At 44.5% G+C, this 22,072-nt stretch overlaps 44 non-coding genes across 44 annotated transcripts; all 44 read left to right on the forward strand.

The window, feature by feature from the left end:
- Positions 1-410: 410 nt before the first annotated feature.
- On the forward strand, positions 411-482 carry trnad-guc (transfer RNA aspartic acid (anticodon GUC)). The gene has a single exon. It is a non-coding gene; the product is annotated as a tRNA-Asp (tRNA).
- Positions 483-746: 264 nt separating this feature from the next.
- Positions 747-818, forward strand: trnad-guc (transfer RNA aspartic acid (anticodon GUC)). Its single transcript has one exon. It is a non-coding gene; the product is annotated as a tRNA-Asp (tRNA).
- Positions 819-1,417: 599 nt separating this feature from the next.
- trnad-guc (transfer RNA aspartic acid (anticodon GUC)) lies at positions 1,418-1,489 on the forward strand. The gene has a single exon. It is a non-coding gene; the product is annotated as a tRNA-Asp (tRNA).
- A 95-nt stretch (positions 1,490-1,584) lies between these two features.
- trnad-guc (transfer RNA aspartic acid (anticodon GUC)) lies at positions 1,585-1,656 on the forward strand. Its single transcript has one exon. It is a non-coding gene; the product is annotated as a tRNA-Asp (tRNA).
- Positions 1,657-3,261: 1,605 nt separating this feature from the next.
- Positions 3,262-3,333, forward strand: trnad-guc (transfer RNA aspartic acid (anticodon GUC)). Its single transcript has one exon. It is a non-coding gene; the product is annotated as a tRNA-Asp (tRNA).
- A 600-nt stretch (positions 3,334-3,933) lies between these two features.
- Positions 3,934-4,005, forward strand: trnad-guc (transfer RNA aspartic acid (anticodon GUC)). The gene has a single exon. It is a non-coding gene; the product is annotated as a tRNA-Asp (tRNA).
- Positions 4,006-4,269: 264 nt separating this feature from the next.
- trnad-guc (transfer RNA aspartic acid (anticodon GUC)) lies at positions 4,270-4,341 on the forward strand. The gene has a single exon. It is a non-coding gene; the product is annotated as a tRNA-Asp (tRNA).
- Positions 4,342-4,940: 599 nt separating this feature from the next.
- Positions 4,941-5,012, forward strand: trnad-guc (transfer RNA aspartic acid (anticodon GUC)). The gene has a single exon. It is a non-coding gene; the product is annotated as a tRNA-Asp (tRNA).
- Positions 5,013-5,611: 599 nt separating this feature from the next.
- trnad-guc (transfer RNA aspartic acid (anticodon GUC)) lies at positions 5,612-5,683 on the forward strand. Its single transcript has one exon. It is a non-coding gene; the product is annotated as a tRNA-Asp (tRNA).
- Positions 5,684-5,945: 262 nt separating this feature from the next.
- On the forward strand, positions 5,946-6,017 carry trnad-guc (transfer RNA aspartic acid (anticodon GUC)). Its single transcript has one exon. It is a non-coding gene; the product is annotated as a tRNA-Asp (tRNA).
- A 431-nt stretch (positions 6,018-6,448) lies between these two features.
- trnad-guc (transfer RNA aspartic acid (anticodon GUC)) lies at positions 6,449-6,520 on the forward strand. The gene has a single exon. It is a non-coding gene; the product is annotated as a tRNA-Asp (tRNA).
- Positions 6,521-6,782: 262 nt separating this feature from the next.
- Positions 6,783-6,854, forward strand: trnad-guc (transfer RNA aspartic acid (anticodon GUC)). Its single transcript has one exon. It is a non-coding gene; the product is annotated as a tRNA-Asp (tRNA).
- A 431-nt stretch (positions 6,855-7,285) lies between these two features.
- On the forward strand, positions 7,286-7,357 carry trnad-guc (transfer RNA aspartic acid (anticodon GUC)). Its single transcript has one exon. It is a non-coding gene; the product is annotated as a tRNA-Asp (tRNA).
- Positions 7,358-7,787: 430 nt separating this feature from the next.
- On the forward strand, positions 7,788-7,859 carry trnad-guc (transfer RNA aspartic acid (anticodon GUC)). The gene has a single exon. It is a non-coding gene; the product is annotated as a tRNA-Asp (tRNA).
- Positions 7,860-7,954: 95 nt separating this feature from the next.
- trnad-guc (transfer RNA aspartic acid (anticodon GUC)) lies at positions 7,955-8,026 on the forward strand. The gene has a single exon. It is a non-coding gene; the product is annotated as a tRNA-Asp (tRNA).
- A 431-nt stretch (positions 8,027-8,457) lies between these two features.
- On the forward strand, positions 8,458-8,529 carry trnad-guc (transfer RNA aspartic acid (anticodon GUC)). Its single transcript has one exon. It is a non-coding gene; the product is annotated as a tRNA-Asp (tRNA).
- Positions 8,530-8,626: 97 nt separating this feature from the next.
- On the forward strand, positions 8,627-8,698 carry trnad-guc (transfer RNA aspartic acid (anticodon GUC)). Its single transcript has one exon. It is a non-coding gene; the product is annotated as a tRNA-Asp (tRNA).
- A 97-nt stretch (positions 8,699-8,795) lies between these two features.
- trnad-guc (transfer RNA aspartic acid (anticodon GUC)) lies at positions 8,796-8,867 on the forward strand. Its single transcript has one exon. It is a non-coding gene; the product is annotated as a tRNA-Asp (tRNA).
- Positions 8,868-9,128: 261 nt separating this feature from the next.
- trnad-guc (transfer RNA aspartic acid (anticodon GUC)) lies at positions 9,129-9,200 on the forward strand. Its single transcript has one exon. It is a non-coding gene; the product is annotated as a tRNA-Asp (tRNA).
- A 95-nt stretch (positions 9,201-9,295) lies between these two features.
- On the forward strand, positions 9,296-9,367 carry trnad-guc (transfer RNA aspartic acid (anticodon GUC)). Its single transcript has one exon. It is a non-coding gene; the product is annotated as a tRNA-Asp (tRNA).
- Positions 9,368-9,630: 263 nt separating this feature from the next.
- Positions 9,631-9,702, forward strand: trnad-guc (transfer RNA aspartic acid (anticodon GUC)). Its single transcript has one exon. It is a non-coding gene; the product is annotated as a tRNA-Asp (tRNA).
- Positions 9,703-10,135: 433 nt separating this feature from the next.
- Positions 10,136-10,207, forward strand: trnad-auc (transfer RNA aspartic acid (anticodon AUC)). The gene has a single exon. It is a non-coding gene; the product is annotated as a tRNA-Asp (tRNA).
- Positions 10,208-10,304: 97 nt separating this feature from the next.
- On the forward strand, positions 10,305-10,376 carry trnad-guc (transfer RNA aspartic acid (anticodon GUC)). Its single transcript has one exon. It is a non-coding gene; the product is annotated as a tRNA-Asp (tRNA).
- A 261-nt stretch (positions 10,377-10,637) lies between these two features.
- trnad-guc (transfer RNA aspartic acid (anticodon GUC)) lies at positions 10,638-10,709 on the forward strand. Its single transcript has one exon. It is a non-coding gene; the product is annotated as a tRNA-Asp (tRNA).
- A 95-nt stretch (positions 10,710-10,804) lies between these two features.
- On the forward strand, positions 10,805-10,876 carry trnad-guc (transfer RNA aspartic acid (anticodon GUC)). The gene has a single exon. It is a non-coding gene; the product is annotated as a tRNA-Asp (tRNA).
- A 1,103-nt stretch (positions 10,877-11,979) lies between these two features.
- trnad-guc (transfer RNA aspartic acid (anticodon GUC)) lies at positions 11,980-12,051 on the forward strand. The gene has a single exon. It is a non-coding gene; the product is annotated as a tRNA-Asp (tRNA).
- Positions 12,052-15,004: 2,953 nt separating this feature from the next.
- trnad-guc (transfer RNA aspartic acid (anticodon GUC)) lies at positions 15,005-15,076 on the forward strand. Its single transcript has one exon. It is a non-coding gene; the product is annotated as a tRNA-Asp (tRNA).
- Positions 15,077-15,339: 263 nt separating this feature from the next.
- On the forward strand, positions 15,340-15,411 carry trnad-guc (transfer RNA aspartic acid (anticodon GUC)). The gene has a single exon. It is a non-coding gene; the product is annotated as a tRNA-Asp (tRNA).
- A 429-nt stretch (positions 15,412-15,840) lies between these two features.
- Positions 15,841-15,912, forward strand: trnad-guc (transfer RNA aspartic acid (anticodon GUC)). The gene has a single exon. It is a non-coding gene; the product is annotated as a tRNA-Asp (tRNA).
- A 95-nt stretch (positions 15,913-16,007) lies between these two features.
- Positions 16,008-16,079, forward strand: trnad-guc (transfer RNA aspartic acid (anticodon GUC)). The gene has a single exon. It is a non-coding gene; the product is annotated as a tRNA-Asp (tRNA).
- Positions 16,080-16,844: 765 nt separating this feature from the next.
- Positions 16,845-16,916, forward strand: trnad-guc (transfer RNA aspartic acid (anticodon GUC)). The gene has a single exon. It is a non-coding gene; the product is annotated as a tRNA-Asp (tRNA).
- A 264-nt stretch (positions 16,917-17,180) lies between these two features.
- Positions 17,181-17,252, forward strand: trnad-guc (transfer RNA aspartic acid (anticodon GUC)). The gene has a single exon. It is a non-coding gene; the product is annotated as a tRNA-Asp (tRNA).
- A 764-nt stretch (positions 17,253-18,016) lies between these two features.
- Positions 18,017-18,088, forward strand: trnad-guc (transfer RNA aspartic acid (anticodon GUC)). The gene has a single exon. It is a non-coding gene; the product is annotated as a tRNA-Asp (tRNA).
- Positions 18,089-18,183: 95 nt separating this feature from the next.
- trnad-guc (transfer RNA aspartic acid (anticodon GUC)) lies at positions 18,184-18,255 on the forward strand. The gene has a single exon. It is a non-coding gene; the product is annotated as a tRNA-Asp (tRNA).
- Positions 18,256-18,686: 431 nt separating this feature from the next.
- Positions 18,687-18,758, forward strand: trnad-guc (transfer RNA aspartic acid (anticodon GUC)). Its single transcript has one exon. It is a non-coding gene; the product is annotated as a tRNA-Asp (tRNA).
- A 97-nt stretch (positions 18,759-18,855) lies between these two features.
- Positions 18,856-18,927, forward strand: trnad-guc (transfer RNA aspartic acid (anticodon GUC)). The gene has a single exon. It is a non-coding gene; the product is annotated as a tRNA-Asp (tRNA).
- A 97-nt stretch (positions 18,928-19,024) lies between these two features.
- trnad-guc (transfer RNA aspartic acid (anticodon GUC)) lies at positions 19,025-19,096 on the forward strand. Its single transcript has one exon. It is a non-coding gene; the product is annotated as a tRNA-Asp (tRNA).
- A 261-nt stretch (positions 19,097-19,357) lies between these two features.
- On the forward strand, positions 19,358-19,429 carry trnad-guc (transfer RNA aspartic acid (anticodon GUC)). Its single transcript has one exon. It is a non-coding gene; the product is annotated as a tRNA-Asp (tRNA).
- Positions 19,430-19,524: 95 nt separating this feature from the next.
- trnad-guc (transfer RNA aspartic acid (anticodon GUC)) lies at positions 19,525-19,596 on the forward strand. Its single transcript has one exon. It is a non-coding gene; the product is annotated as a tRNA-Asp (tRNA).
- Positions 19,597-19,859: 263 nt separating this feature from the next.
- On the forward strand, positions 19,860-19,931 carry trnad-guc (transfer RNA aspartic acid (anticodon GUC)). The gene has a single exon. It is a non-coding gene; the product is annotated as a tRNA-Asp (tRNA).
- Positions 19,932-20,364: 433 nt separating this feature from the next.
- trnad-auc (transfer RNA aspartic acid (anticodon AUC)) lies at positions 20,365-20,436 on the forward strand. The gene has a single exon. It is a non-coding gene; the product is annotated as a tRNA-Asp (tRNA).
- A 97-nt stretch (positions 20,437-20,533) lies between these two features.
- Positions 20,534-20,605, forward strand: trnad-guc (transfer RNA aspartic acid (anticodon GUC)). The gene has a single exon. It is a non-coding gene; the product is annotated as a tRNA-Asp (tRNA).
- A 261-nt stretch (positions 20,606-20,866) lies between these two features.
- trnad-guc (transfer RNA aspartic acid (anticodon GUC)) lies at positions 20,867-20,938 on the forward strand. The gene has a single exon. It is a non-coding gene; the product is annotated as a tRNA-Asp (tRNA).
- A 95-nt stretch (positions 20,939-21,033) lies between these two features.
- trnad-guc (transfer RNA aspartic acid (anticodon GUC)) lies at positions 21,034-21,105 on the forward strand. The gene has a single exon. It is a non-coding gene; the product is annotated as a tRNA-Asp (tRNA).
- Positions 21,106-22,072: the final 967 nt, after the last annotated feature.

Here is a 22,072-nt window from a genome sequence, read left to right on the forward strand (position 1 = left end):
CACAACACTGTATTCTACCAGTTAGTACATAATAGAATTCTTCCAAACTTAATTGTCAATAAACAATAGCAACCTTCCTCGACAGTATAGTGGACAGTATCTCCGCCTGTCACGCGGAAGACCGGGGTTCGATTCCCCGACGGGGAGTATCAACTTTTCGCGTCTGCCACACAACACCGTATTCTACCAGTTAGTACATAAAAGCTTTCTTCCAAACTGAATTGTCAAAAGTAAAGGGCAACCTTCCTAGTTACAATAGTGGACAGTATCTCCGCCTGTCACGCGGAAGACCGGGGTGCGATGCCCCGACGGAGAGTTTAAAATTTCTCTTCTGCCACACAACACTATTCTACCAGTTACTACATAATAGCTTTCTTCCAAACTTAATTGTCAATAGACAATTGCATCCTTCCTCGTTAGTATAGTGGACAGTATCTCCGCCTGTCACGCGGAAGACCGGGGTTCGATTCCCCGACGGGGAGTATAAACTTTTCTCTTCTGCCACACAACACTGTATTCTACCAGTTAGTACATAATAGTTTTCTTCCAAACTGAATTGTCAATGGCAAATGGCAACCTTCCTCGTTGGAATAGTGGACAGTATCTCCGTCTGTCACGCGGAAGACCGGGGTTCGATTCCCCGACGGGGAGTATAAAATTTTCTCTTCTGCCACACAACACTATTCTACCAGTTACTACATAATAGCTTTCTTCCAAACTTAATTATCAATAAACAATAGCAACCTTCCTCGTTAGTATAGTGGACAGTATCTCCGCCTGTCACGCGGAAGACCGGGGTTCGATTCCCCGACGGGGAGTATCAACTTTTCGCGTCTGCCACACAACACCGTATTCTACCAGTTAGTACACAATAGCTTTCTTCCAAACTTAATTGTCAATAAACAATGGCAACCTTCCTCGTTAGTATAGTGGACAGTATCTCCGCGTGTCACGTGGAAGACCGGGGTTCGATTCCCCGACGGGGAGTATCAACTTTTCGCGTCTGCCACACAACACCGTATTCTACCAGTTAGTAGATAATAGCTTTCTTCCAAACTGAATTGTCAATAAACAATGGCAACATTCCTCGTTAGTATAGTGGACAGTATCTCCGCCTGTCACGTGGAAGACCGGGGTGCGATTCCCCGACGGGGAGTTTAAAATTTCTCTTCTGCCACACAACACTATTCTACCAGTTACTACATAACAGCTTTCTTCCAAACTTAATTGTCAAAAAACAATAGCAACCTTCCTCGTTAGTATAGTGGACAGTATCTCCGCCTGTCACACGGAAGACCGGGGTTAGATTCCCCGACGGGGAGTATCAACTTTTCGCGTCTGCCACACAACACTATTCTACCATTTACTACATAATAGCTTTCTTCCAAACTTAATTGTCAATAAACAATAGCAACCTTCCTCGTTAGTATAGTGGACAGTATCTCCGCCTGTCATGCGGAAGACCGGGGTTCGATTCCCCGACGGGGAGTATAAAATTTTCTCTTCTGCCACACAACACTATTCTACCAGTTACTACATAATAGCTTTCTTCCAAACTTAATTATCAATAAACAATAGCAACCTTCCTCGTTAGTATAGTGGACAGTATCTCCGCCTGTCACGCGGAAGACCGGGGTTCGATTCCCCGACGGGGAGTATCAACTTTTCGCGTCTGCCACACAACACCGTATTCTACCAGTTAGTACACAATAGCTTTCTTCCAAACTTAATTGTCAATAAACAATGGCAACCTTCCTCGTTAGTATAGTGGACAGTATCTCCGCGTGTCACGTGGAAGACCGGGGTTCGATTCCCCGACGGGGAGTATCAACTTTTCGCGTCTGCCACACAACACCGTATTCTACCAGTTAGTAGATAATAGCTTTCTTCCAAACTGAATTGTCAATAAACAATGGCAACATTCCTCGTTAGTATAGTGGACAGTATCTCCGCCTGTCACGTGGAAGACCGGGGTGCGATTCCCCGATGGGGAGTTTAAAATTTCTCTTCTGCCACACAACACTATTCTACCAGTTACTACATAACAGCTTTCTTCCAAACTTAATTGTCAAAAAACAATAGCAACCTTCCTCGTTAGTATAGTGGACAGTATCTCCGCCTGTCACGCGGAAGACCGGGGTTAGATTCCCCGACGGGGAGTATCAACTTTTCGCGTCTGCCACACAACACTATTCTACCATTTACTACATAATAGCTTTCATCCAAACTTAATTGTCAATAAACAATAGCAACCTTCCTCGTTAGTATAGTGGACAGTATCTCCGCCTGTCATGCGGAAGACCGGGGTTCGATTCCCCGATGGGGAGTATAAACTTTTCTCTTCTGCCACACAACACTGTATTCTACCAGTTAGTACATAATAGTTTTCTTCCAAACTGAATTGTCAATGGCAAGTGGCAACCTTCCTCGTTGGAATAGTGGAGAGTATCTCCGTCTGTCACGCGGAAGACCGGGGTTCGATTCCGCGACGGGGAGCATAAAATTTTCTCTTCTGCCACACAACACTATTCTACCAGTTACTACATAATAGCTTTCTTCCAAACTTAATTGTCAATAAACAATAGCAACCTTCCTCGTTGGAATAGTGGAGAGTATCTCCGTCTGTCACGCCGAAGACCGGGGTTCGATTCCGCGACGGGGAGCATAAAATTTTCTCTTCTGCCACACAACACCGTATTCTACCAGTTAGTACATAATAGCTTACTTCCAAACTTAATTGTCAATAAACAATGGCAACCTTCCTCGTTAGTATAGTGGACAGTATCTCCGCCTGTCACGCGGAAGACCGGGGTTCGATTCCCTGACGGGGAGTATCAACTTTTCGCGTCTCCACACAACACCGTATTCTACCAGTTAGTACATAAAAGCTTTCTTCCAAACTGAATTGCCAAAAGTAAAGGGCAACCTTCCTAGTTAGAATAGTGGACAGTATCTCTGCCTATCACGCGGAAGACTGGGGTGCGATTCCCCGACGGGGAGTTTAAAATTTCTCTTCTGCCACACAACACTATTCTACCAGTTACTACATAATAGCTTTCTTCCAAACTTAATTGTCAATAAACAATAGCAACCTTCCTCGTTAGTATAGTGGACAGTATCTCCGCCTGTCACACGGAAGACCGGGGTTCAATTCCCCGACGGGGAGTATCAACTTTTCGTGTCTGCCACACAACACGATTCTACCAGTTACTACATAATAGCTTTCTTCCAAACTTAATTGTCAATAAACAATAGCAACCTTCCTCGTTAGTATAGTGGACAGTATCTCCGCCTGTCACGCGGAAGACCGGGGTTCGATTCCCCGACGGGGAGTATAAACTTTTCTCTTCTGCCACACAACACTGTATTCTACCAGTTAGTACATAATAGCTTTCTTCCAAACTGAGTTGTCAATGGCAAATGGCAACCTTCTCTTTGGAATAGTGGACATTATCTCCGTCTGTCATGCGGAAGACCGGGGTTCGATTCCCCCACGGGGAGCATAACATTTTCTCTTCTGCCACACAACACTGTATTCTACCAGTTAGTACATAATAGAATTCTTCCAAACTTAATTGTCAATAAACAATAGCAACCTTCCTCGACAGTATAGTGGACAGTATCTCCGCCTGTCACGCGGAAGACCGGGGTTCGATTCCCCGACGGGGAGTATCAACTTTTCGCGTCTGCCACACAACACCGTATTCTACCAGTTAGTACATAAAAGCTTTCTTCCAAACTGAATTGTCAAAAGTAAAGGGCAACCTTCCTAGTTACAATAGTGGACAGTATCTCCGCCTGTCACGCGGAAGACCGGGGTGCGATGCCCCGACGGAGAGTTTAAAATTTCTCTTCTGCCACACAACACTATTCTACCAGTTACTACATAATAGCTTTCTTCCAAACTTAATTGTCAATAGACAATTGCATCCTTCCTCGTTAGTATAGTGGACAGTATCTCCGCCTGTCACGCGGAAGACCGGGGTTCGATTCCCCGACGGGGAGTATAAACTTTTCTCTTCTGCCACACAACACTGTATTCTACCAGTTAGTACATAATAGTTTTCTTCCAAACTGAATTGTCAATGGCAAATGGCAACCTTCCTCGTTGGAATAGTGGACAGTATCTCCGTCTGTCACGCGGAAGACCGGGGTTCGATTCCCCGACGGGGAGTATAAAATTTTCTCTTCTGCCACACAACACTATTCTACCAGTTACTACATAATAGCTTTCTTCCAAACTTAATTATCAATAAACAATAGCAACCTTCCTCGTTAGTATAGTGGACAGTATCTCCGCCTGTCACGCGGAAGACCGGGGTTCGATTCCCCGACGGGGAGTATCAACTTTTCGCGTCTGCCACACAACACCGTATTCTACCAGTTAGTACACAATAGCTTTCTTCCAAACTTAATTGTCAATAAACAATGGCAACCTTCCTCGTTAGTATAGTGGACAGTATCTCCGCGTGTCACGTGGAAGACCGGGGTTCGATTCCCCGACGGGGAGTATCAACTTTTCGCGTCTGCCACACAACACCGTATTCTACCAGTTAGTAGATAATAGCTTTCTTCCAAACTGAATTGTCAATAAACAATGGCAACATTCCTCGTTAGTATAGTGGACAGTATCTCCGCCTGTCACGTGGAAGACCGGGGTGCGATTCCCCGACGGGGAGTTTAAAATTTCTCTTCTGCCACACAACACTATTCTACCAGTTACTACATAACAGCTTTCTTCCAAACTTAATTGTCAAAAAACAATAGCAACCTTCCTCGTTAGTATAGTGGACAGTATCTCCGCCTGTCACACGGAAGACCGGGGTTAGATTCCCCGACGGGGAGTATCAACTTTTCGCGTCTGCCACACAACACTATTCTACCATTTACTACATAATAGCTTTCTTCCAAACTTAATTGTCAATAAACAATAGCAACCTTCCTCGTTAGTATAGTGGACAGTATCTCCGCCTGTCACGCGGAAGACCGGGGTTCGATTCCCCGATGGGGAGTATCAACTTTTCGCGTCTGCCACACAACACCGTATTCTTCCAGTTAGTAGATAATAGCTTTCTTCCAAATTGAATTGTCAATAAACAATGGCAACATTCCTCGTTAGTATAGTGGACAGTATCTCCGCCTGTCACACGGAAGACCGGGGTGCGATTCCCCGACGGGGAGTTTAAAATTTCTCTTCTGCCACACAACACTATTCTACCAGTTACTACATAATAGTTTTCTTCCAAACTGAATTGTCAATGGCAAGTGGCAACCTTCCTCGTTGGAATAGTGGAGAGTATCTCCGTCTGTCACGCGGAAGACCGGGGTTCGATTCCGCGACGGGGAGCATAAAATTTTCTCTTCTGCCACACAACACTATTCTACCAGTTACTACATAATAGCTTTCTTCCAAACTTAATTGTCAATAAACAATAGCAACCTTCCTCGTTGGAATAGTGGAGAGTATCTCCGTCTGTCACGCCGAAGACCGGGGTTCGATTCCGCGACGGGGAGCATAAAATTTTCTCTTCTGCCACACAACACCGTATTCTACCAGTTAGTACATAATAGCTTACTTCCAAACTTAATTGTCAATAAACAATGGCAACCTTCCTCGTTAGTATAGTGGACAGTATCTCCGCCTGTCACGCGGAAGACCGGGGTTCGATTCCCCGACGGGGAGTATCAACTTTTCGCGTCTCCACACAACACCGTATTCTACCAGTTAGTACATAAAAGCTTTCTTCCAAACTGAATTGCCAAAAGTAAAGGGCAACCTTCCTAGTTAGAATAGTGGACAGTATCTCTGCCTATCACGCGGAAGACTGGGGTGCGATTCCCCGACGGGGAGTTTAAAATTTCTCTTCTGCCACACAACACTATTCTACCAGTTACTACATAATAGCTTTCTTCCAAACTTAATTGTCAATAAACAATAGCAACCTTCCTCGTTAGTATAGTGGACAGTATCTCCGCCTGTCACGCGGAAGACCGGGGTTCGATTCCCCGACGGGGAGTATCAACTTTTCGCGTCTGCCACACAACACTATTCTACCAGTTACTACATAATAGCTTTCTTCCAAACTTAATTGTCAATGGCAAATGGCAACCTTCCTTGTTGGAATAGTGGACAGTATCTCCGTCTGTCACGCGGAAGACCGGGGTTCGATTCCCCGACGGGGAGTATAAAATTTTCTTTTCTGCCACACAACACTATTCTACCAGTTACTACATAATAGCTTTCTTCCAAACTTAATTGTCAATAAATAATAGCAACCTTCCTTGTTAGTATAGTGGACAGTATCTCCGCCTGTCACGCGGAAGACCGGGGTTCGATTCCCCGACGGGGAGTATCAACTTTTCGCGTCTGCCACACAACACCGTATTCTACCAGTTAGTACATAATAGCTTTCTTCCAAACTTAATTGACAATAAAAAATGGCAATCTTCCTCGTTAGTATAGTGGACAGTATCTCCGCCTGTCACGCGGAAGACCGGGGTTCGATTCCCCGACGGGGAGTATCAACTTTTCGCGTCTCCACACAACACCGTATTCTACCAGTTAGTACATAAAAGCTTTCTTCCAAACTGAATTGCCAAAAGTAAAGGGCAACCTTCCTAGTTAGAATAGTGGACAGTATCTCTGCCTGTCACGCGGAAGACTGGGGTGCGATTCCCCGACGGGGAGTTTAAAATTTCTCTTCTGCCACACAACACTATTCTACCAGTTACTACATAATAGCTTTCTTCCAAACTTAATTGTCAATAAACAATAGCAACCTTCCTCGTTAGTATAGTGGACAGTATCTCCGCCTGTCACGCGGAAGACCGGGGTTCGATTCCCCGACGGGGAGTATCAACTTTTCGCGTCTGCCACACAACACTATTCTACCAGTTACTACATAATAGCTTTCTTCCAAACTTAATTGTCAATGGCAAATGGCAACCTTCCTTGTTGGAATAGTGGACAGTATCTCCGTCTGTCACGCGGAAGACCGGGGTTCGATTCCCCGACGGGGAGTATAAAATTTTCTTTTCTGCCACACAACACTATTCTACCAGTTACTACATAATAGCTTTCTTCCAAACTTAATTGTCAATAAATAATAGCAACCTTCCTTGTTAGTATAGTGGACAGTATCTCCGCCTGTCACGCGGAAGACCGGGGTTCGATTCCCCGACGGGGAGTATCAACTTTTCGCGTCTGCCACACAACACCGTATTCTACCAGTTAGTACATAATAGCTTTCTTCCAAACTTAATTGACAATAAAAAATGGCAATCTTCCTCGTTAGTATAGTGGACAGTATCTCCGCCTGTCACGCGGAAGACCGGGGTTCGATTCCCCGACGGGGAGTATCAACTTTTCGCGTCTGCCACACAACACCGTATTCTACCAGTTAGTACATAATAGCTTTCTTCCAAACTTAATTGACAATAAACAATGGCAATCTTCCTCGTTAGTATAGTGGACAGTCTCTCCGCCTGTCATGCGGAAGACCGGGGTTCGATTCCCCGACGGGGAGTATCAACTTTTCGCGTCTGCCACACAACACTATTCTACCAGTTACTACATAATAGCTTTCTTCCAAACTTAATTGTCAATAAACAATAGCAACCTTCCTCGTTAGTATAGTGGATAGTATCTCCGCCTGTCACGCGGAAGACTGGGGTGCGATTCCCCGACGGGGAGTTTAAAATTTCTCTTCTGCCACACAACACTATTCTACCAGTTACTACATAATAGCTTTCTTCCAAACTTAATTGTCAATAAACAATAGCAACCTTCCTCGTTAGTATAGTGGACATTATCTCCGCCTGTCACGCGGAAGACCGGGGTTCGATTCCCCGACGGGGAGTATCAACTTTTCGCGTCTGCCACACAACACTATTCTACCAGTTACTACATAATAGCTTTCTTCCAAACTTAATTGTCAATAAACAATTGCAACCTTCCTCGTTAGTATAGTGGACAGTATCTCCGCCTGTCACGCGGAAGACCGGGGTTCGATTCCCCGACGGGGAGTATAAACTTTTCTCTTCTGCCACACAACACTGTATTCTACCAGTTAGTACATAATAGCTTTCTTCCAAACTGAATTGTCAATGGCAAATGGCAACCTTCCTCGTTGGAATAGTGGACAGTATCTCCGTCTGTCACGCGGAAGACCGGGGGTCGATTCCCCGACGGGGAGTATAAAATTTTCTCTTCTGCCACACAACACTATTCTACCAGTTACTACATAATAGCTTTCTTCCAAACTTAATTGTCAATAAACAATAGCAACCTTCCTCTTTAGTATAGTGGACAGTATCTCCGTCTGTCACGCGGAAGACCGGGGTTCGATTCCCCGACGGGGAGTATAAAATTTTCTTTTCTGCCACACAACACTATTCTACCAGTTACTACATAATAGCTTTCTTCCAAACTTAATTGTCAATAAATAATAGCAACCTTCCTCGTTAGTATAGTGGACAGTATCTCCGCCTGTCACGCGGAAGACCGGGGTTCGATTCCCCGACGGGGAGTATCAACTTTTCGCGTCTGCCACACAACACCGTATTCTACCAGTTAGTACATAATAGCTTTCTTCCAAACTTAATTGACAATAAAAAATGGCAATCTTCCTCGTTAGTATAGTGGACAGTATCTCCGCCTGTCACGCGGAAGACCGGGGTTCGATTCCCCGACGGGGAGTATCAACTTTTCGCGTCTGCCACACAACACCGTATTCTACCAGTTAGTACATAATAGCTTTCTTCCAAACTTAATTGACAATAAACAATGGCAATCTTCCTCGTTAGTATAGTGGACAGTATCTCCGCCTGTCATGCGGAAGACCGGGGTTCGATTCCCCGACGGGGAGTATCAACTTTTCGCGTCTGCCACACAACACTATTCTACCAGTTACTACATAATAGCTTTCTTCCAAACTTAATTGTCAATAAACAATAGCAACCTTCCTCGTTAGTATAGTGGATAGTATCTCCGCCTGTCACGCGGAAGACTGGGGTGCGATTCCCCGACGGGGAGTTTAAAATTTCTCTTCTGCCACACAACACTATTCTACCAGTTACTACATAATAGCTTTCTTCCAAACTTAATTGTCAATAAACAATAGCAACCTTCCTCGTTAGTATAGTGGACATTATCTCCGCCTGTCACGCGGAAGACCGGGGTTCGATTCCCCGACGGGGAGTATCAACTTTTCGCGTCTGCCACACAACACTATTCTACCAGTTACTACATAATAGCTTTCTTCCAAACTTAATTGTCAATAAACAATAGCAACCTTCCTCGTTAGTATAGTGGACAGTATCTCCGCCTGTCACGCGGAAGACCGGGGTTCGATTCCCCGACGGGGAGTATAAACTTTTCTCTTCTGCCACACAACACTGTATTCTACCAGTTAGTACATAATAGCTTTCTTCCAAACTGAATTGTCAATGGCAAATGGCAACCTTCCTTGTTGGAATAGTGGACAGTATCTCCGTCTGTCACGCGGAAGACCGGGGGTCGATTCCCCGACGGGGAGTTTAAAATTTCTCTTCTGCCACACAACACTATTCTACCAGTTAGTACATAATAGCTTTCTTCCAAACTTAATTGTCAATAAACAATAGCAACCTTCCTCGTTAGTATAGTGGACAGTATCTCCGCCTGTCACGCGGAAGACCGGGGTTCGATTCCCCGACGGGGAGTATAAACTTTTCTCTTCTGCCACACAACACTGTATTCTACCAGTTAGTACATAATAGCTTTCTTCCAAACTGAATTGTCAATGGCAAATGGCAACCTTCCTTGTTGGAATAGTGGACAGTATCTCCGTCTGTCACGCGGAAGACCGGGGTTCGATTCCCCGACGGGGAGTATAAAATTTTCTTTTCTGCCACACAACACTATTCTACCAGTTACTACATAATAGCTTTCTTCCAAACTTAATTGTCAATAAATACTAGCAACCTTCCTCGTTAGTATAGTGGACAGTATCTCCGCCTGTCACTCGGAAGACCGGGGTTCGATTCCCCGACGGGGAGTATCAACTTTTCGCGTCTGCCACACAACACCGTATTCTACCAGTTAGTACATAATAGCTTTCTTCCAAACTTAATTGACAATAAAAAATGGCAATCTTCCTCGTTAGTATAGTGGACAGTATCTCCGCCTATCATGCGGAAGACCGGGGTTCGATTCCCCGACGGGGAGTATCAACTTTTCGCGTCTGCCACACAACACCGTATTCTACCAGTTAGTACATAATAGCTTTCTTCCAAACTTAATTGACAATAAACAAAGGCAATCTTCCTCGTTAGTATAGTGGACAGTATCTCCGCCTGTCACGCGGAAGACCGGGGTTCGATTCCCCGACGGGGAGTATCAACTTTTCGCGTCTGCCACACAACACTATTCTACCAGTTACTACATAATAGCTTTCTTCCAAACTTAATTGTCAATAAACAATAGCAACCTTCCTCGTTAGTATAGTGGATAGTATCTCCGCCTGTCACGCGGAAGACTGGGGTGCGATTCCCCGACGGGGAGTTTAAAATTTCTCTTCTGCCACACAACACTATTCTACCAGTTACTACATAATAGCTTTCTTCCAAACTTAATTGTCAATAAACAATAGCAACCTTCCTCGTTAGTATAGTGGACAGTATCTCCGCCTGTCACGCGGAAGACCGGGGTTCGATTCCCCGACGGGGAGTATCAACTTTTCGCGTCTGCCACACAACACTATTCTACCAGTTACTACATAATAGCTTTCTTCCAAACTTAATTGTCAATAAACAATAGCAACCTTCCTCGTTAGTATAGTGGACAGTATCTCCGCCTGTCACGCGGAAGACCGGGGTTCGATTCCCCGACGGGGAGTATAAACTTTTCTCTTCTGCCACACAACACTGTATTCTACCAGTTAGTACATAATAGCTTTCTTCCAAACTGAATTGTCAATGGCAAATGGCAACCTTCCTCGTTGGAATAGTGGACAGTATCTCCGTCTGTCACGCGGAAGACCGGGGGTCGATTCCCCGACGGGGAGTATAAAATTTTCTCTTCTGCCACACAACACTATTCTACCAGTTACTACATAATAGCTTTCTTCCAAACTTAATTGTCAATAAACAATAGCAACCTTCCTCGTTAGTATAGTGGACAGTATCTATGCCTGTCACGCGGAAGACCGGGGTTCGATTCCCCGACGGGGAGTAACAACTTTTCGCGTCTGCCACACAACACTATTCTACCAGTTACTACATAATAGCTTTCTTCCAAACTTAATTGTCAATAAACAACAGCAACCTTCCTCGTTAATATAGTGGACAGTATCTCCGCCTGTCTAGCGGAAGACTGGGATTCGATTCCCTGATGGGGAGTATCAATTTTTTGATTCTGCCACACAACACTGTATTCTACCAGTTAGTACATAATAGGATTCTTCCAAACTTAATTGTCAATAGACAATGGCAACCTTCCTCGTTAGTATAGTGGACAGTAACTCCGCCTGTCACATGGAAGACCGGGGTTCGATTCCCCGACGGGGAGTATCAACTTTTCGCGTCTGCCACACAACACCGTATTCTACCAGTTAGTACATAATAGCTTTCTTCCAAACTTAATTGTCAATAAACAATGGCAACCTTCCTCGTTAGTATAGTGGACAGTATCTCCGCCTGTCACGTGGAAGACCGGGGTTCAATTCCCCGACGGGGAGTATCAACTTTTCGCGTCTCCACACAACACCGTATTCTACCAGTTAGTACATAAAAGCTTTCTTCCAAACTGAATTGTCAAAAGTAAAGGGCAACCTTCCTAGTTAGAATAGTGGACAGTATCTCCGCCTGTCACGCGGAAGACTGGGGTGCGATTCCCCGACGGGGAGTTTAAAATTTCTCTTCTGCCACACAACAATATTCTACCAGTTAGTACATAATAGCTTTCTTCCAAACTTAATTGTCAATAAACAATAGCAACCTTCCTCGTTAGTATAGTGGACAGTATCTCCGCCTGTCACGCGGAAGACCGGGGTTCGATTCCCCGACGGGGAGTATAAACTTTTCTCTTCTGCCACACAACACTGTATTCTACCAGTTAGTACATAATAGCTTTCTTCCAAACTGAATTGTCAATGGCAAATGGCAACCTTCCTTGTTGGAATAGTGGACAGTATCTCCGTCTGTCACGCGGAAGACCGGGGTTCGATTCCCCGACGGGGAGTATAAAATTTTCTCTTCTGCCACACAACACCGTATTCTACCAGTTAGTACATAATAGCTTTCTTCCAAACTTAATTGACAATAAACAATGGCAACCTTCCTAGTTAGAATAGTGTACAGTATCTCCGCCTGTCACGCGGAAGACCGGGGTGCGATTCCTCGACGGGGAGTTTAAAATTTCTCTTCTGCCACACAACACTATTCTACCAGTTACTACATAATAGCTTTCTTCCAAACTTAATTGTCAATAAACAATAGCAACCTTCCTCTTTAGTATAGTGGACAGTATCTCCGCCTGTCATGCGGAAGACCGGGGTTCGATTCCCCGACGGGGAGTATAACCTTTTCTCTTCTGCCACACAACACTGTATTCTACCAGTTAGTACATAATAGCTTTCTTCCAAACTGAATTGTCAATGGCAAATGGCAACCTTCCTCGTTGGAATAGTGGACAGTATCTCCGTCTGTCACGCGGAAGACCGGGGTTCGATTCTCGTCGGGGAGTATAAAATTTTCTCTTCTGCCACACAACACTATTCTACCAGTTACTACATAATAGCTTTCTTCCAAACTTAAATGTCAATAAACAATAGCAACCTTCCTTGTTAGTATAGTGGACAGTATCTCCGCCTGTCACGCGGAAGACCGGGGTTCGATTCCGCATCGGGAAGTGTAAAATTTTCTCTTCTGCCACACAACACTATTCTACCAGTTACTACATAATAGCTTTCTTCCAAACTTAATTGTCAATAAACAATAGCAAACTTCCTCGTTAGTATAGTGGACAGTATCTCCGCCTGTCTAGCGGAAGACTGGGGTTCGATTCCCCGACGGGGAGTATCAACTTTTTGCGTCTGCCACACAACACCGTATTCTACCAGTTAGTACATAATAGCTTTCTTCCAAACTTAATTGACAATAAACAATGGCAACCTTCCTCGTTAGTATAGTGGACAGTATCTCCGCCTGTCACGTGGAAGACCGGGGTTCGATTCCCCGATGGGGAGTATCAACTTTTCGCGTCTGCCACACAACACCGTATTCTACCAGTTAGTAGATAATAGCTTTCTTCCAAACTGAATTGTCAATAAACAATGGCAACATTCCTCGTTAGTATAGTGGACAGTATCTCCGCCTGTCACGTGGAAGACCGGGGTTCGATTCCCCGACGGGGAGTATCAACTTTTCGCGTCTGCCACACAACACTATTCTACCAGTTACTACATAATAGCTTTCTTCCAAACTTAATTGTCAATAAACAATAGCAACCTTCCTCGTTAGTATAGTGGACAGTATCTCCGCCTGTCACGCGGAAGACCGGGGTTCAATTCCCCGACGGGAAGTGTAAAATTTTCGCGTCTGCCACACAACACCGTATTCTACCAGTTAGTACATAATAGCTTTCTTCCAAACTTAATTGTCAATAAACAATGGCAACCTTCCTCGTTAGTATAGTGGACAGTATCTCCGCCTGTCACGCGGAAGACTGGGGTTCGATTCCCCGACGGGGAGTATAAACTTTTCTCTTCTGCCACACAACACTGTATTCTACCAGTTAGTACATAATAGCTTTCTTCCAAACTGAATTGTCAATGGCAAATGGCAACCTTCCTCGTTGGAATAGTGGACAGTATCTCCGTCTGTCACGCGGAAGACCGGGGGTCGATTCCCCGACGGGGAGTATAAAATTTTCTCTTCTGCCACACAACACTATTCTACCAGTTACTACATAATAGCTTTCTTCCAAACTTAATTGTCAATAAACAATAGCAACCTTCCTCGTTAGTATAGTGGACAGTATCTATGCCTGTCACGCGGAAGACCGGGGTTCGATTCCCCGACGGGGAGTAACAACTTTTCGCGTCTGCCACACAACACTATTCTACCAGTTACTACATAATAGCTTTCTTCCAAACTTAATTGTCAATAAACAACAGCAACCTTCCTCGTTAATATAGTGGACAGTATCTCCGCCTGTCTAGCGGAAGACTGGGATTCGATTCCCTGATGGGGAGTATCAATTTTTTGATTCTGCCACACAACACTGTATTCTACCAGTTAGTACATAATAGAATTCTTCCAAACTTAATTGTCAATAGACAATGGCAACCTTCCTCGTTAGTATAGTGGACAGTAACTCCGCCTGTCACATGGAAGACCGGGGTTCGATTCCCCGACGGGGCGTATCAACTTTTCGCGTCTGCCACACAACACCGTATTCTACCAGTTAGTACATAATAGCTTTCTTCCAAACTTAATTGTCAATAAACAATGGCAACCTTCCTCGTTAGTATAGTGGACAGTATCTCCGCCTGTCACGTGGAAGACCGGGGTTCGATTCCCCGACGGGGAGTATCAGCTTTTCGTGTCTCCACACAACACCGTATTCTACCAGTTAGTACATAAAAGCTTTCTTCCAAACTGAATTGTCAAAAGTAAAGGGCAACCTTCCTAGTTAGAATAGTGGACAGTATCTCCGCCTGTCACGTGGAAGACCGGGGTTCGATTCCCCGACGGGGAGTATAAACTTTTCTCTTCTGCCACACAACACTGTATTCTACCAGTTAGTACATAATAGCTTTCTTCCAAACTGAATTGTCAATGGCAAATGGCAACCTTCCTCGTTGGAATAGTGGACAGTATCTCCGTCTGTCACGCGGAAGACCGGGGTTCGATTCCCCGACGGGGAGTATAAAATTTTCTCTTCTGCCACACAACACTATTCTACCAGTTACTACATAATAGCTTTCTTCCAAACTTAATTGTCAATAAAAAATAGCAACCTTCCTCGTTAGTATAGTGGACAGTATCTCCGCCTGTCACGCGGAAGACCGGGGTTCGATTCCCCGACGGGGAGTATCAACTTTTCGCGTCTGCCACACAACACCGTATTCTTCCAGTTAGTAGATAATAGCTTTCTTCCAAATTGAATTGTCAATAAACAATGGCAACATTCCTCGTTAGTATAGTGGACAGTATCTCCGCCTGTCACGCGGAAGACCGGGGTGCGATTCCCCGACGGGGAGTTTAAAATTTCTCTTCTGCCACACAACACTATTCTACCAGTTACTACATAACAGCTTTCTTCCAAACTTAATTGTCAAAATACAATAGCAACCTTCCTCGTTAGTATAGTGGACAGTATCTCCGCCTGTCACGCGGAAGACCGGGGTTCGATTCCCCGACGGGGAGTATCAACTTTTCGCGTCTGCCACACAACACTATTCTACCAGTTACTACATAATAGCTTTCTTCCAAACTTAATTGTCAATAAACAATAGCAACCTTCCTCGTTAGTATAGTGGACAGTATCTCCGCCTGTCACGCGGAAGACCGGGATTCGATTCCCCGACGGGGAGTATCATCTTTTCGCGTCTCCACACAACACCGTATTCTACCAGTTAGTACATAAAATCTTTCTTCCAAACTGAATTGTCAAAAGTAAAGGGTAACCTTCCTAGTTAGAATAGTGGACAGTATCTCCGCCTGTCACGCGGAAGACTGGGGTGCAATTCCCCGACGGGGAGTTTAACATTTCTCTTCTGCCACACAACACTATTCTACCAGTTACTACATAATAGCTTTCTTCCAAACTTAATTGTCAATAAACAATAGCAACCTTCCTCGTTAGTATAGTGGACAGTATCTCCGCCTGTCACGCGGAAGACCGGGGTTCGATTCCCCGACGGGGAGTATCAACTTTTCGCGTCTGCCACACAACACTATTCTACCAGTTACTACATAATAGCTTTCTTCCAAACTTAATTGTCAATAAACAAGAGCAACCTTCCTCGTTAGTATAGTGGACAGTATCTCCGCCTGTCACGCGGAAGACCGGGGTTCGATTCCCCGACGGGGAGTATAAACTTTTCTCTTCTGCCACACAACACTGTATTCTACCAGTTAGTACATAATAGCTTTCTTCCAAACTGAATTGTCAATGGCAAATGGCAACCTTCCTCGTTGGAATAGTGGACAGTATCTCCGTCTGTCACGCGGAAGACCGGGGGTCGATTCCCCGACGGGGAGTATAAAATTTTCTCTTCTGCCACACAACACTATTCTACCAGTTACTACATAATAGCTTTCTTCCAAACTTAATTGTCAATAAACAACAGCAACCTTCCTCGTTAATATAGTGGACAGTATCTCCGCCTGTCTAGCGGAAGACTGGGATTCGATTCCCTGATGGGGCGTATCAACTTTTCGCGTCTGCCACACAACACTATTCTACCAGTTACTACATAATAGCTTTCTTCCAAACTTAATTGTCAATAAACAATAGCAACCTTCCTCGTTAGAATAGTGGACAGTATCTCCGCCTGTCACGCGGAAGACCGGGGTTCAATTTCCCGACGGGGAGTATCAACGTTTCGCGTCTCCACACAACACCATATTCTACCAGTTAGTACAAAAAAGCTTTCTTCCAAACTGAATTGTCAAAAGTAAAGGGCAACCTTCCTAGTTAGAATAGTGGACAGTATCTCCGCCTGTCACGCGGAAGACTGGGGTGCGATTCCCCGACGGGGAGTTTAAAATTTCTCTTCTGCCACACAACACTATTCTACCAGTTACTACATAATAGCTTTCTTCCAAACTTAATTGTCAATAAACAATAGCAACCTTCCTCGTTAGTATAGTGGACAGTATCTCCGCCTGTCACGCGGAAGACCGGGGTTCGATTCCCCGACGGGGAGTATAAACTTTTCTCTTCTGCCACACAACACTGTATTCTACCAGTTAGTACATAATAGCTTTCTTCCAAACTGAATTGTCAATGGCAAATGGCAACCTTCCTTGTTGGAATAGTGGACAGTATCTCCGTCTGTCACGCGGAAGACCGTGGTTCGATTCCCCGACGGGGAGTATAAAATTTTCTCTTCTGCCACACAACACTATTCTACCAGTTACTACATAATAGCTTTCTTCCAAGCTTAATTGTCAATAAATAATAGCAACCTTCCTCGTTAGTATAGTGGACAGTATCTCCGCCTGTCACGCGGAAGACCGGGGTTCGATTCCCCGACGGGGAGTATCAACTTTTCGCGTCTGCCACACAACACCGTATTCTACCAGTTAGTACATAATAGCTTTCTTCCAAACTTAATTGACAATAAACAATGGCAACCTTCCTAGTTAGAATAGTGTACAGTATCTCCGCCTGTCACGCGGAAGACCGGGGTGCGATTCCTCGACGGGGAGTTTAAAATTTCTCTTCTGCCACACAACACTATTCTACCAGTTACTACATAATAGCTTTCTTCCAAACTTAATTGTCAATAAACAATAGCAACCTTCCTCTTTAGTATAGTGGACAGTATCTCCGCCTGTCATGCGGAAGACCGGGGTTCGATTCCCCGACGGGGAGTATAACCTTTTCTCTTCTGCCACACAACACTGTATTCTACCAGTTAGTACATAATAGCTTTCTTCCAAACTGAATTGTCAATGGCAAATGGCAACCTTCCTCGTTGGAATAGTGGACAGTATCTCCGTCTGTCATGCGGAAGACCGGGGTTCGATTCTCGTCGGGGAGTATAAAATTTTCGCGTCTGCCACACAACACTATTCTACCAGTTACTACATAATAGCTTTCTTCCAAACTTAATTGTCAATAAACAATAGCAACCTTCCTCGTTAGTATAGTGGATAGTATCTCCGCCTGTCACGCGGAAGACTGGGGTGCGATTCCCCGACGGGGAGTTTAAAATTTCTCTTCTGCCACACAACACTATTCTACCAGTTACTACATAATAGCTTTCTTCCAAACTTAATTGTCAATAAACAATAGCAACCTTCCTCGTTAGTATAGTGGACATTATCTCCGCCTGTCACGCGGAAGACCGGGGTTCGATTCCCCGACGGGGAGTATCAACTTTTCGCGTCTGCCACACAACACTATTCTACCAGTTACTACATAATAGCTTTCTTCCAAACTTAATTGTCAATAAACAATTGCAACCTTCCTCGTTAGTATAGTGGACAGTATCTCCGCCTGTCACGCGGAAGACCGGGGTTCGATTCCCCGACGGGGAGTATAAACTTTTCTCTTCTGCCACACAACACTGTATTCTACCAGTTAGTACATAATAGCTTTCTTCCAAACTGAATTGTCAATGGCAAATGGCAACCTTCCTCGTTGGAATAGTGGACAGTATCTCCGTCTGTCACGCGGAAGACCGGGGGTCGATTCCCCGACGGGGAGTATAAAATTTTCTCTTCTGCCACACAACACTATTCTACCAGTTACTACATAATAGCTTTCTTCCAAACTTAATTGTCAATAAACAATAGCAACCTTCCTCTTTAGTATAGTGGACAGTATCTCCGTCTGTCACGCGGAAGACCGGGGTTCGATTCCCCGACGGGGAGTATAAAATTTTCTTTTCTGCCACACAACACTATTCTACCAGTTACTACATAATAGCTTTCTTCCAAACTTAATTGTCAATAAATAATAGCAACCTTCCTCGTTAGTATAGTGGACAGTATCTCCGCCTGTCACGCGGAAGACCGGGGTTCGATTCCCCGACGGGGAGTATCAACTTTTCGCGTCTGCCACACAACACCGTATTCTACCAGTTAGTACATAATAGCTTTCTTCCAAACTTAATTGACAATAAAAAATGGCAATCTTCCTCGTTAGTATAGTGGACAGTATCTCCGCCTGTCACGCGGAAGACCGGGGTTCGATTCCCCGACGGGGAGTATCAACTTTTCGCGTCTGCCACACAACACCGTATTCTACCAGTTAGTACATAATAGCTTTCTTCCAAACTTAATTGACAATAAACAATGGCAATCTTCCTCGTTAGTATAGTGGACAGTATCTCCGCCTGTCATGCGGAAGACCGGGGTTCGATTCCCCGACGGGGAGTATCAACTTTTCGCGTCTGCCACACAACACTATTCTACCAGTTACTACATAATAGCTTTCTTCCAAACTTAATTGTCAATAAACAATAGCAACCTTCCTCGTTAGTATAGTGGATAGTATCTCCGCCTGTCACGCGGAAGACTGGGGTGCGATTCCCCGACGGGGAGTTTAAAATTTCTCTTCTGCCACACAACACTATTCTACCAGTTACTACATAATAGCTTTCTTCCAAACTTAATTGTCAATAAACAATAGCAACCTTCCTCGTTAGTATAGTGGACATTATCTCCGCCTGTCACGCGGAAGACCGGGGTTCGATTCCCCGACGGGGAGTATCAACTTTTCGCGTCTGCCACACAACACTATTCTACCAGTTACTACATAATAGCTTTCTTCCAAACTTAATTGTCAATAAACAATAGCAACCTTCCTCGTTAGTATAGTGGACAGTATCTCCGCCTGTCACGCGGAAGACCGGGGTTCGATTCCCCGACGGGGAGTATAAACTTTTCTCTTCTGCCACACAACACTGTATTCTACCAGTTAGTACATAATAGCTTTCTTCCAAACTGAATTGTCAATGGCAAATGGCAACCTTCCTTGTTGGAATAGTGGACAGTATCTCCGTCTGTCACGCGGAAGACCGGGGGTCGATTCCCCGACGGGGAGTTTAAAATTTCTCTTCTGCCACACAACACTATTCTACCAGTTAGTACATAATAGCTTTCTTCCAAACTTAATTGTCAATAAACAATAGCAACCTTCCTCGTTAGTATAGTGGACAGTATCTCCGCCTGTCACGCGGAAGACCGGGGTTCGATTCCCCGACGGGGAGTATAAACTTTTCTCTTCTGCCACACAACACTGTATTCTACCAGTTAGTACATAATAGCTTTCTTCCAAACTGAATTGTCAATGGCAAATGGCAACCTTCCTTGTTGGAATAGTGGACAGTATCTCCGTCTGTCACGCGGAAGACCGGGGTTCGATTCCCCGACGGGGAGTATAAAATTTTCTTTTCTGCCACACAACACTATTCTACCAGTTACTACATAATAGCTTTCTTCCAAACTTAATTGTCAATAAATACTAGCAACCTTCCTCGTTAGTATAGTGGACAGTATCTCCGCCTGTCACTCGGAAGACCGGGGTTCGATTCCCCGACGGGGAGTATCAACTTTTCGCGTCTGCCACACAACACCGTATTCTACCAGTTAGTACATAATAGCTTTCTTCCAAACTTAATTGACAATAAAAAATGGCAATCTTCCTCGTTAGTATAGTGGACAGTATCTCCGCCTATCATGCGGAAGACCGGGGTTCGATTCCCCGACGGGGAGTATCAACTTTTCGCGTCTGCCACACAACACCGTATTCTACCAGTTAGTACATAATAGCTTTCTTCCAAACTTAATTGACAATAAACAAAGGCAATCTTCCTCGTTAGTATAGTGGACAGTATCTCCGCCTGTCACGCGGAAGACCGGGGTTCGATTCCCCGACGGGGAGTATCAACTTTTCGCGTCTGCCACACAACACTATTCTACCAGTTACTACATAATAGCTTTCTTCCAAACTTAATTGTCAATAAACAATAGCAACCTTCCTCGTTAGTATAGTGGATAGTATCTCCGCCTGTCACGCGGAAGACTGGGGTGCGATTCCCCGACGGGGAGTTTAAAATTTCTCTTCTGCCACACAACACTATTCTACCAGTTACTACATAATAGCTTTCTTCCAAACTTAATTGTCAATAAACAATAGCAACCTTCCTCGTTAGTATAGTGGACAGTATCTCCGCCTGTCACGCGGAAGACCGGGGTTCGATTCCCCGACGGGGAGTATCAACTTTTCGCGTCTGCCACACAACACTATTCTACCAGTTACTACATAATAGCTTTCTTCCAAACTTAATTGTCAATAAACAATAGCAACCTTCCTCGTTAGTATAGTGGACAGTATCTCCGCCTGTCACGCGGAAGACCGGGGTTCGATTCCCCGACGGGGAGTATAAACTTTTCTCTTCTGCCACACAACACTGTATTCTACCAGTTAGTACATAATAGCTTTCTTCCAAACTGAATTGTCAATGGCAAATGGCAACCTTCCTCGTTGGAATAGTGGACAGTATCTCCGTCTGTCACGCGGAAGACCGGGGGTCGATTCCCCGACGGGGAGTATAAAATTTTCTCTTCTGCCACACAACACTATTCTACCAGTTACTACATAATAGCTTTCTTCCAAACTTAATTGTCAATAAACAATAGCAACCTTCCTCGTTAGTATAGTGGACAGTATCTATGCCTGTCACGCGGAAGACCGGGGTTCGATTCCCCGACGGGGAGTAACAACTTTTCGCGTCTGCCACACAACACTATTCTACCAGTTACTACATAATAGCTTTCTTCCAAACTTAATTGTCAATAAACAACAGCAACCTTCCTCGTTAATATAGTGGACAGTATCTCCGCCTGTCTAGCGGAAGACTGGGATTCGATTCCCTGATGGGGAGTATCAATTTTTTGATTCTGCCACACAACACTGTATTCTACCAGTTAGTACATAATAGGATTCTTCCAAACTTAATTGTCAATAGACAATGGCAACCTTCCTCGTTAGTATAGTGGACAGTAACTCCGCCTGTCACATGGAAGACCGGGGTTCGATTCCCCGACGGGGAGTATCAACTTTTCGCGTCTGCCACACAACACCGTATTCTACCAGTTAGTACATAATAGCTTTCTTCCAAACTTAATTGTCAATAAACAATGGCAACCTTCCTCGTTAGTATAGTGGACAGTATCTCCGCCTGTCACGTGGAAGACCGGGGTTCAATTCCCCGACGGGGAGTATCAACTTTTCGCGTCTCCACACAACACCGTATTCTACCAGTTAGTACATAAAAGCTTTCTTCCAAACTGAATTGTCAAAAGTAAAGGGCAACCTTCCTAGTTAGAATAGTGGACAGTATCTCCG

This window comes from Stigmatopora argus, chromosome 17 (genome assembly GCF_051989625.1).
Source record: "Stigmatopora argus isolate UIUO_Sarg chromosome 17, RoL_Sarg_1.0, whole genome shotgun sequence".
NCBI lineage: Eukaryota > Metazoa > Chordata > Actinopteri > Syngnathiformes > Syngnathidae > Stigmatopora > Stigmatopora argus.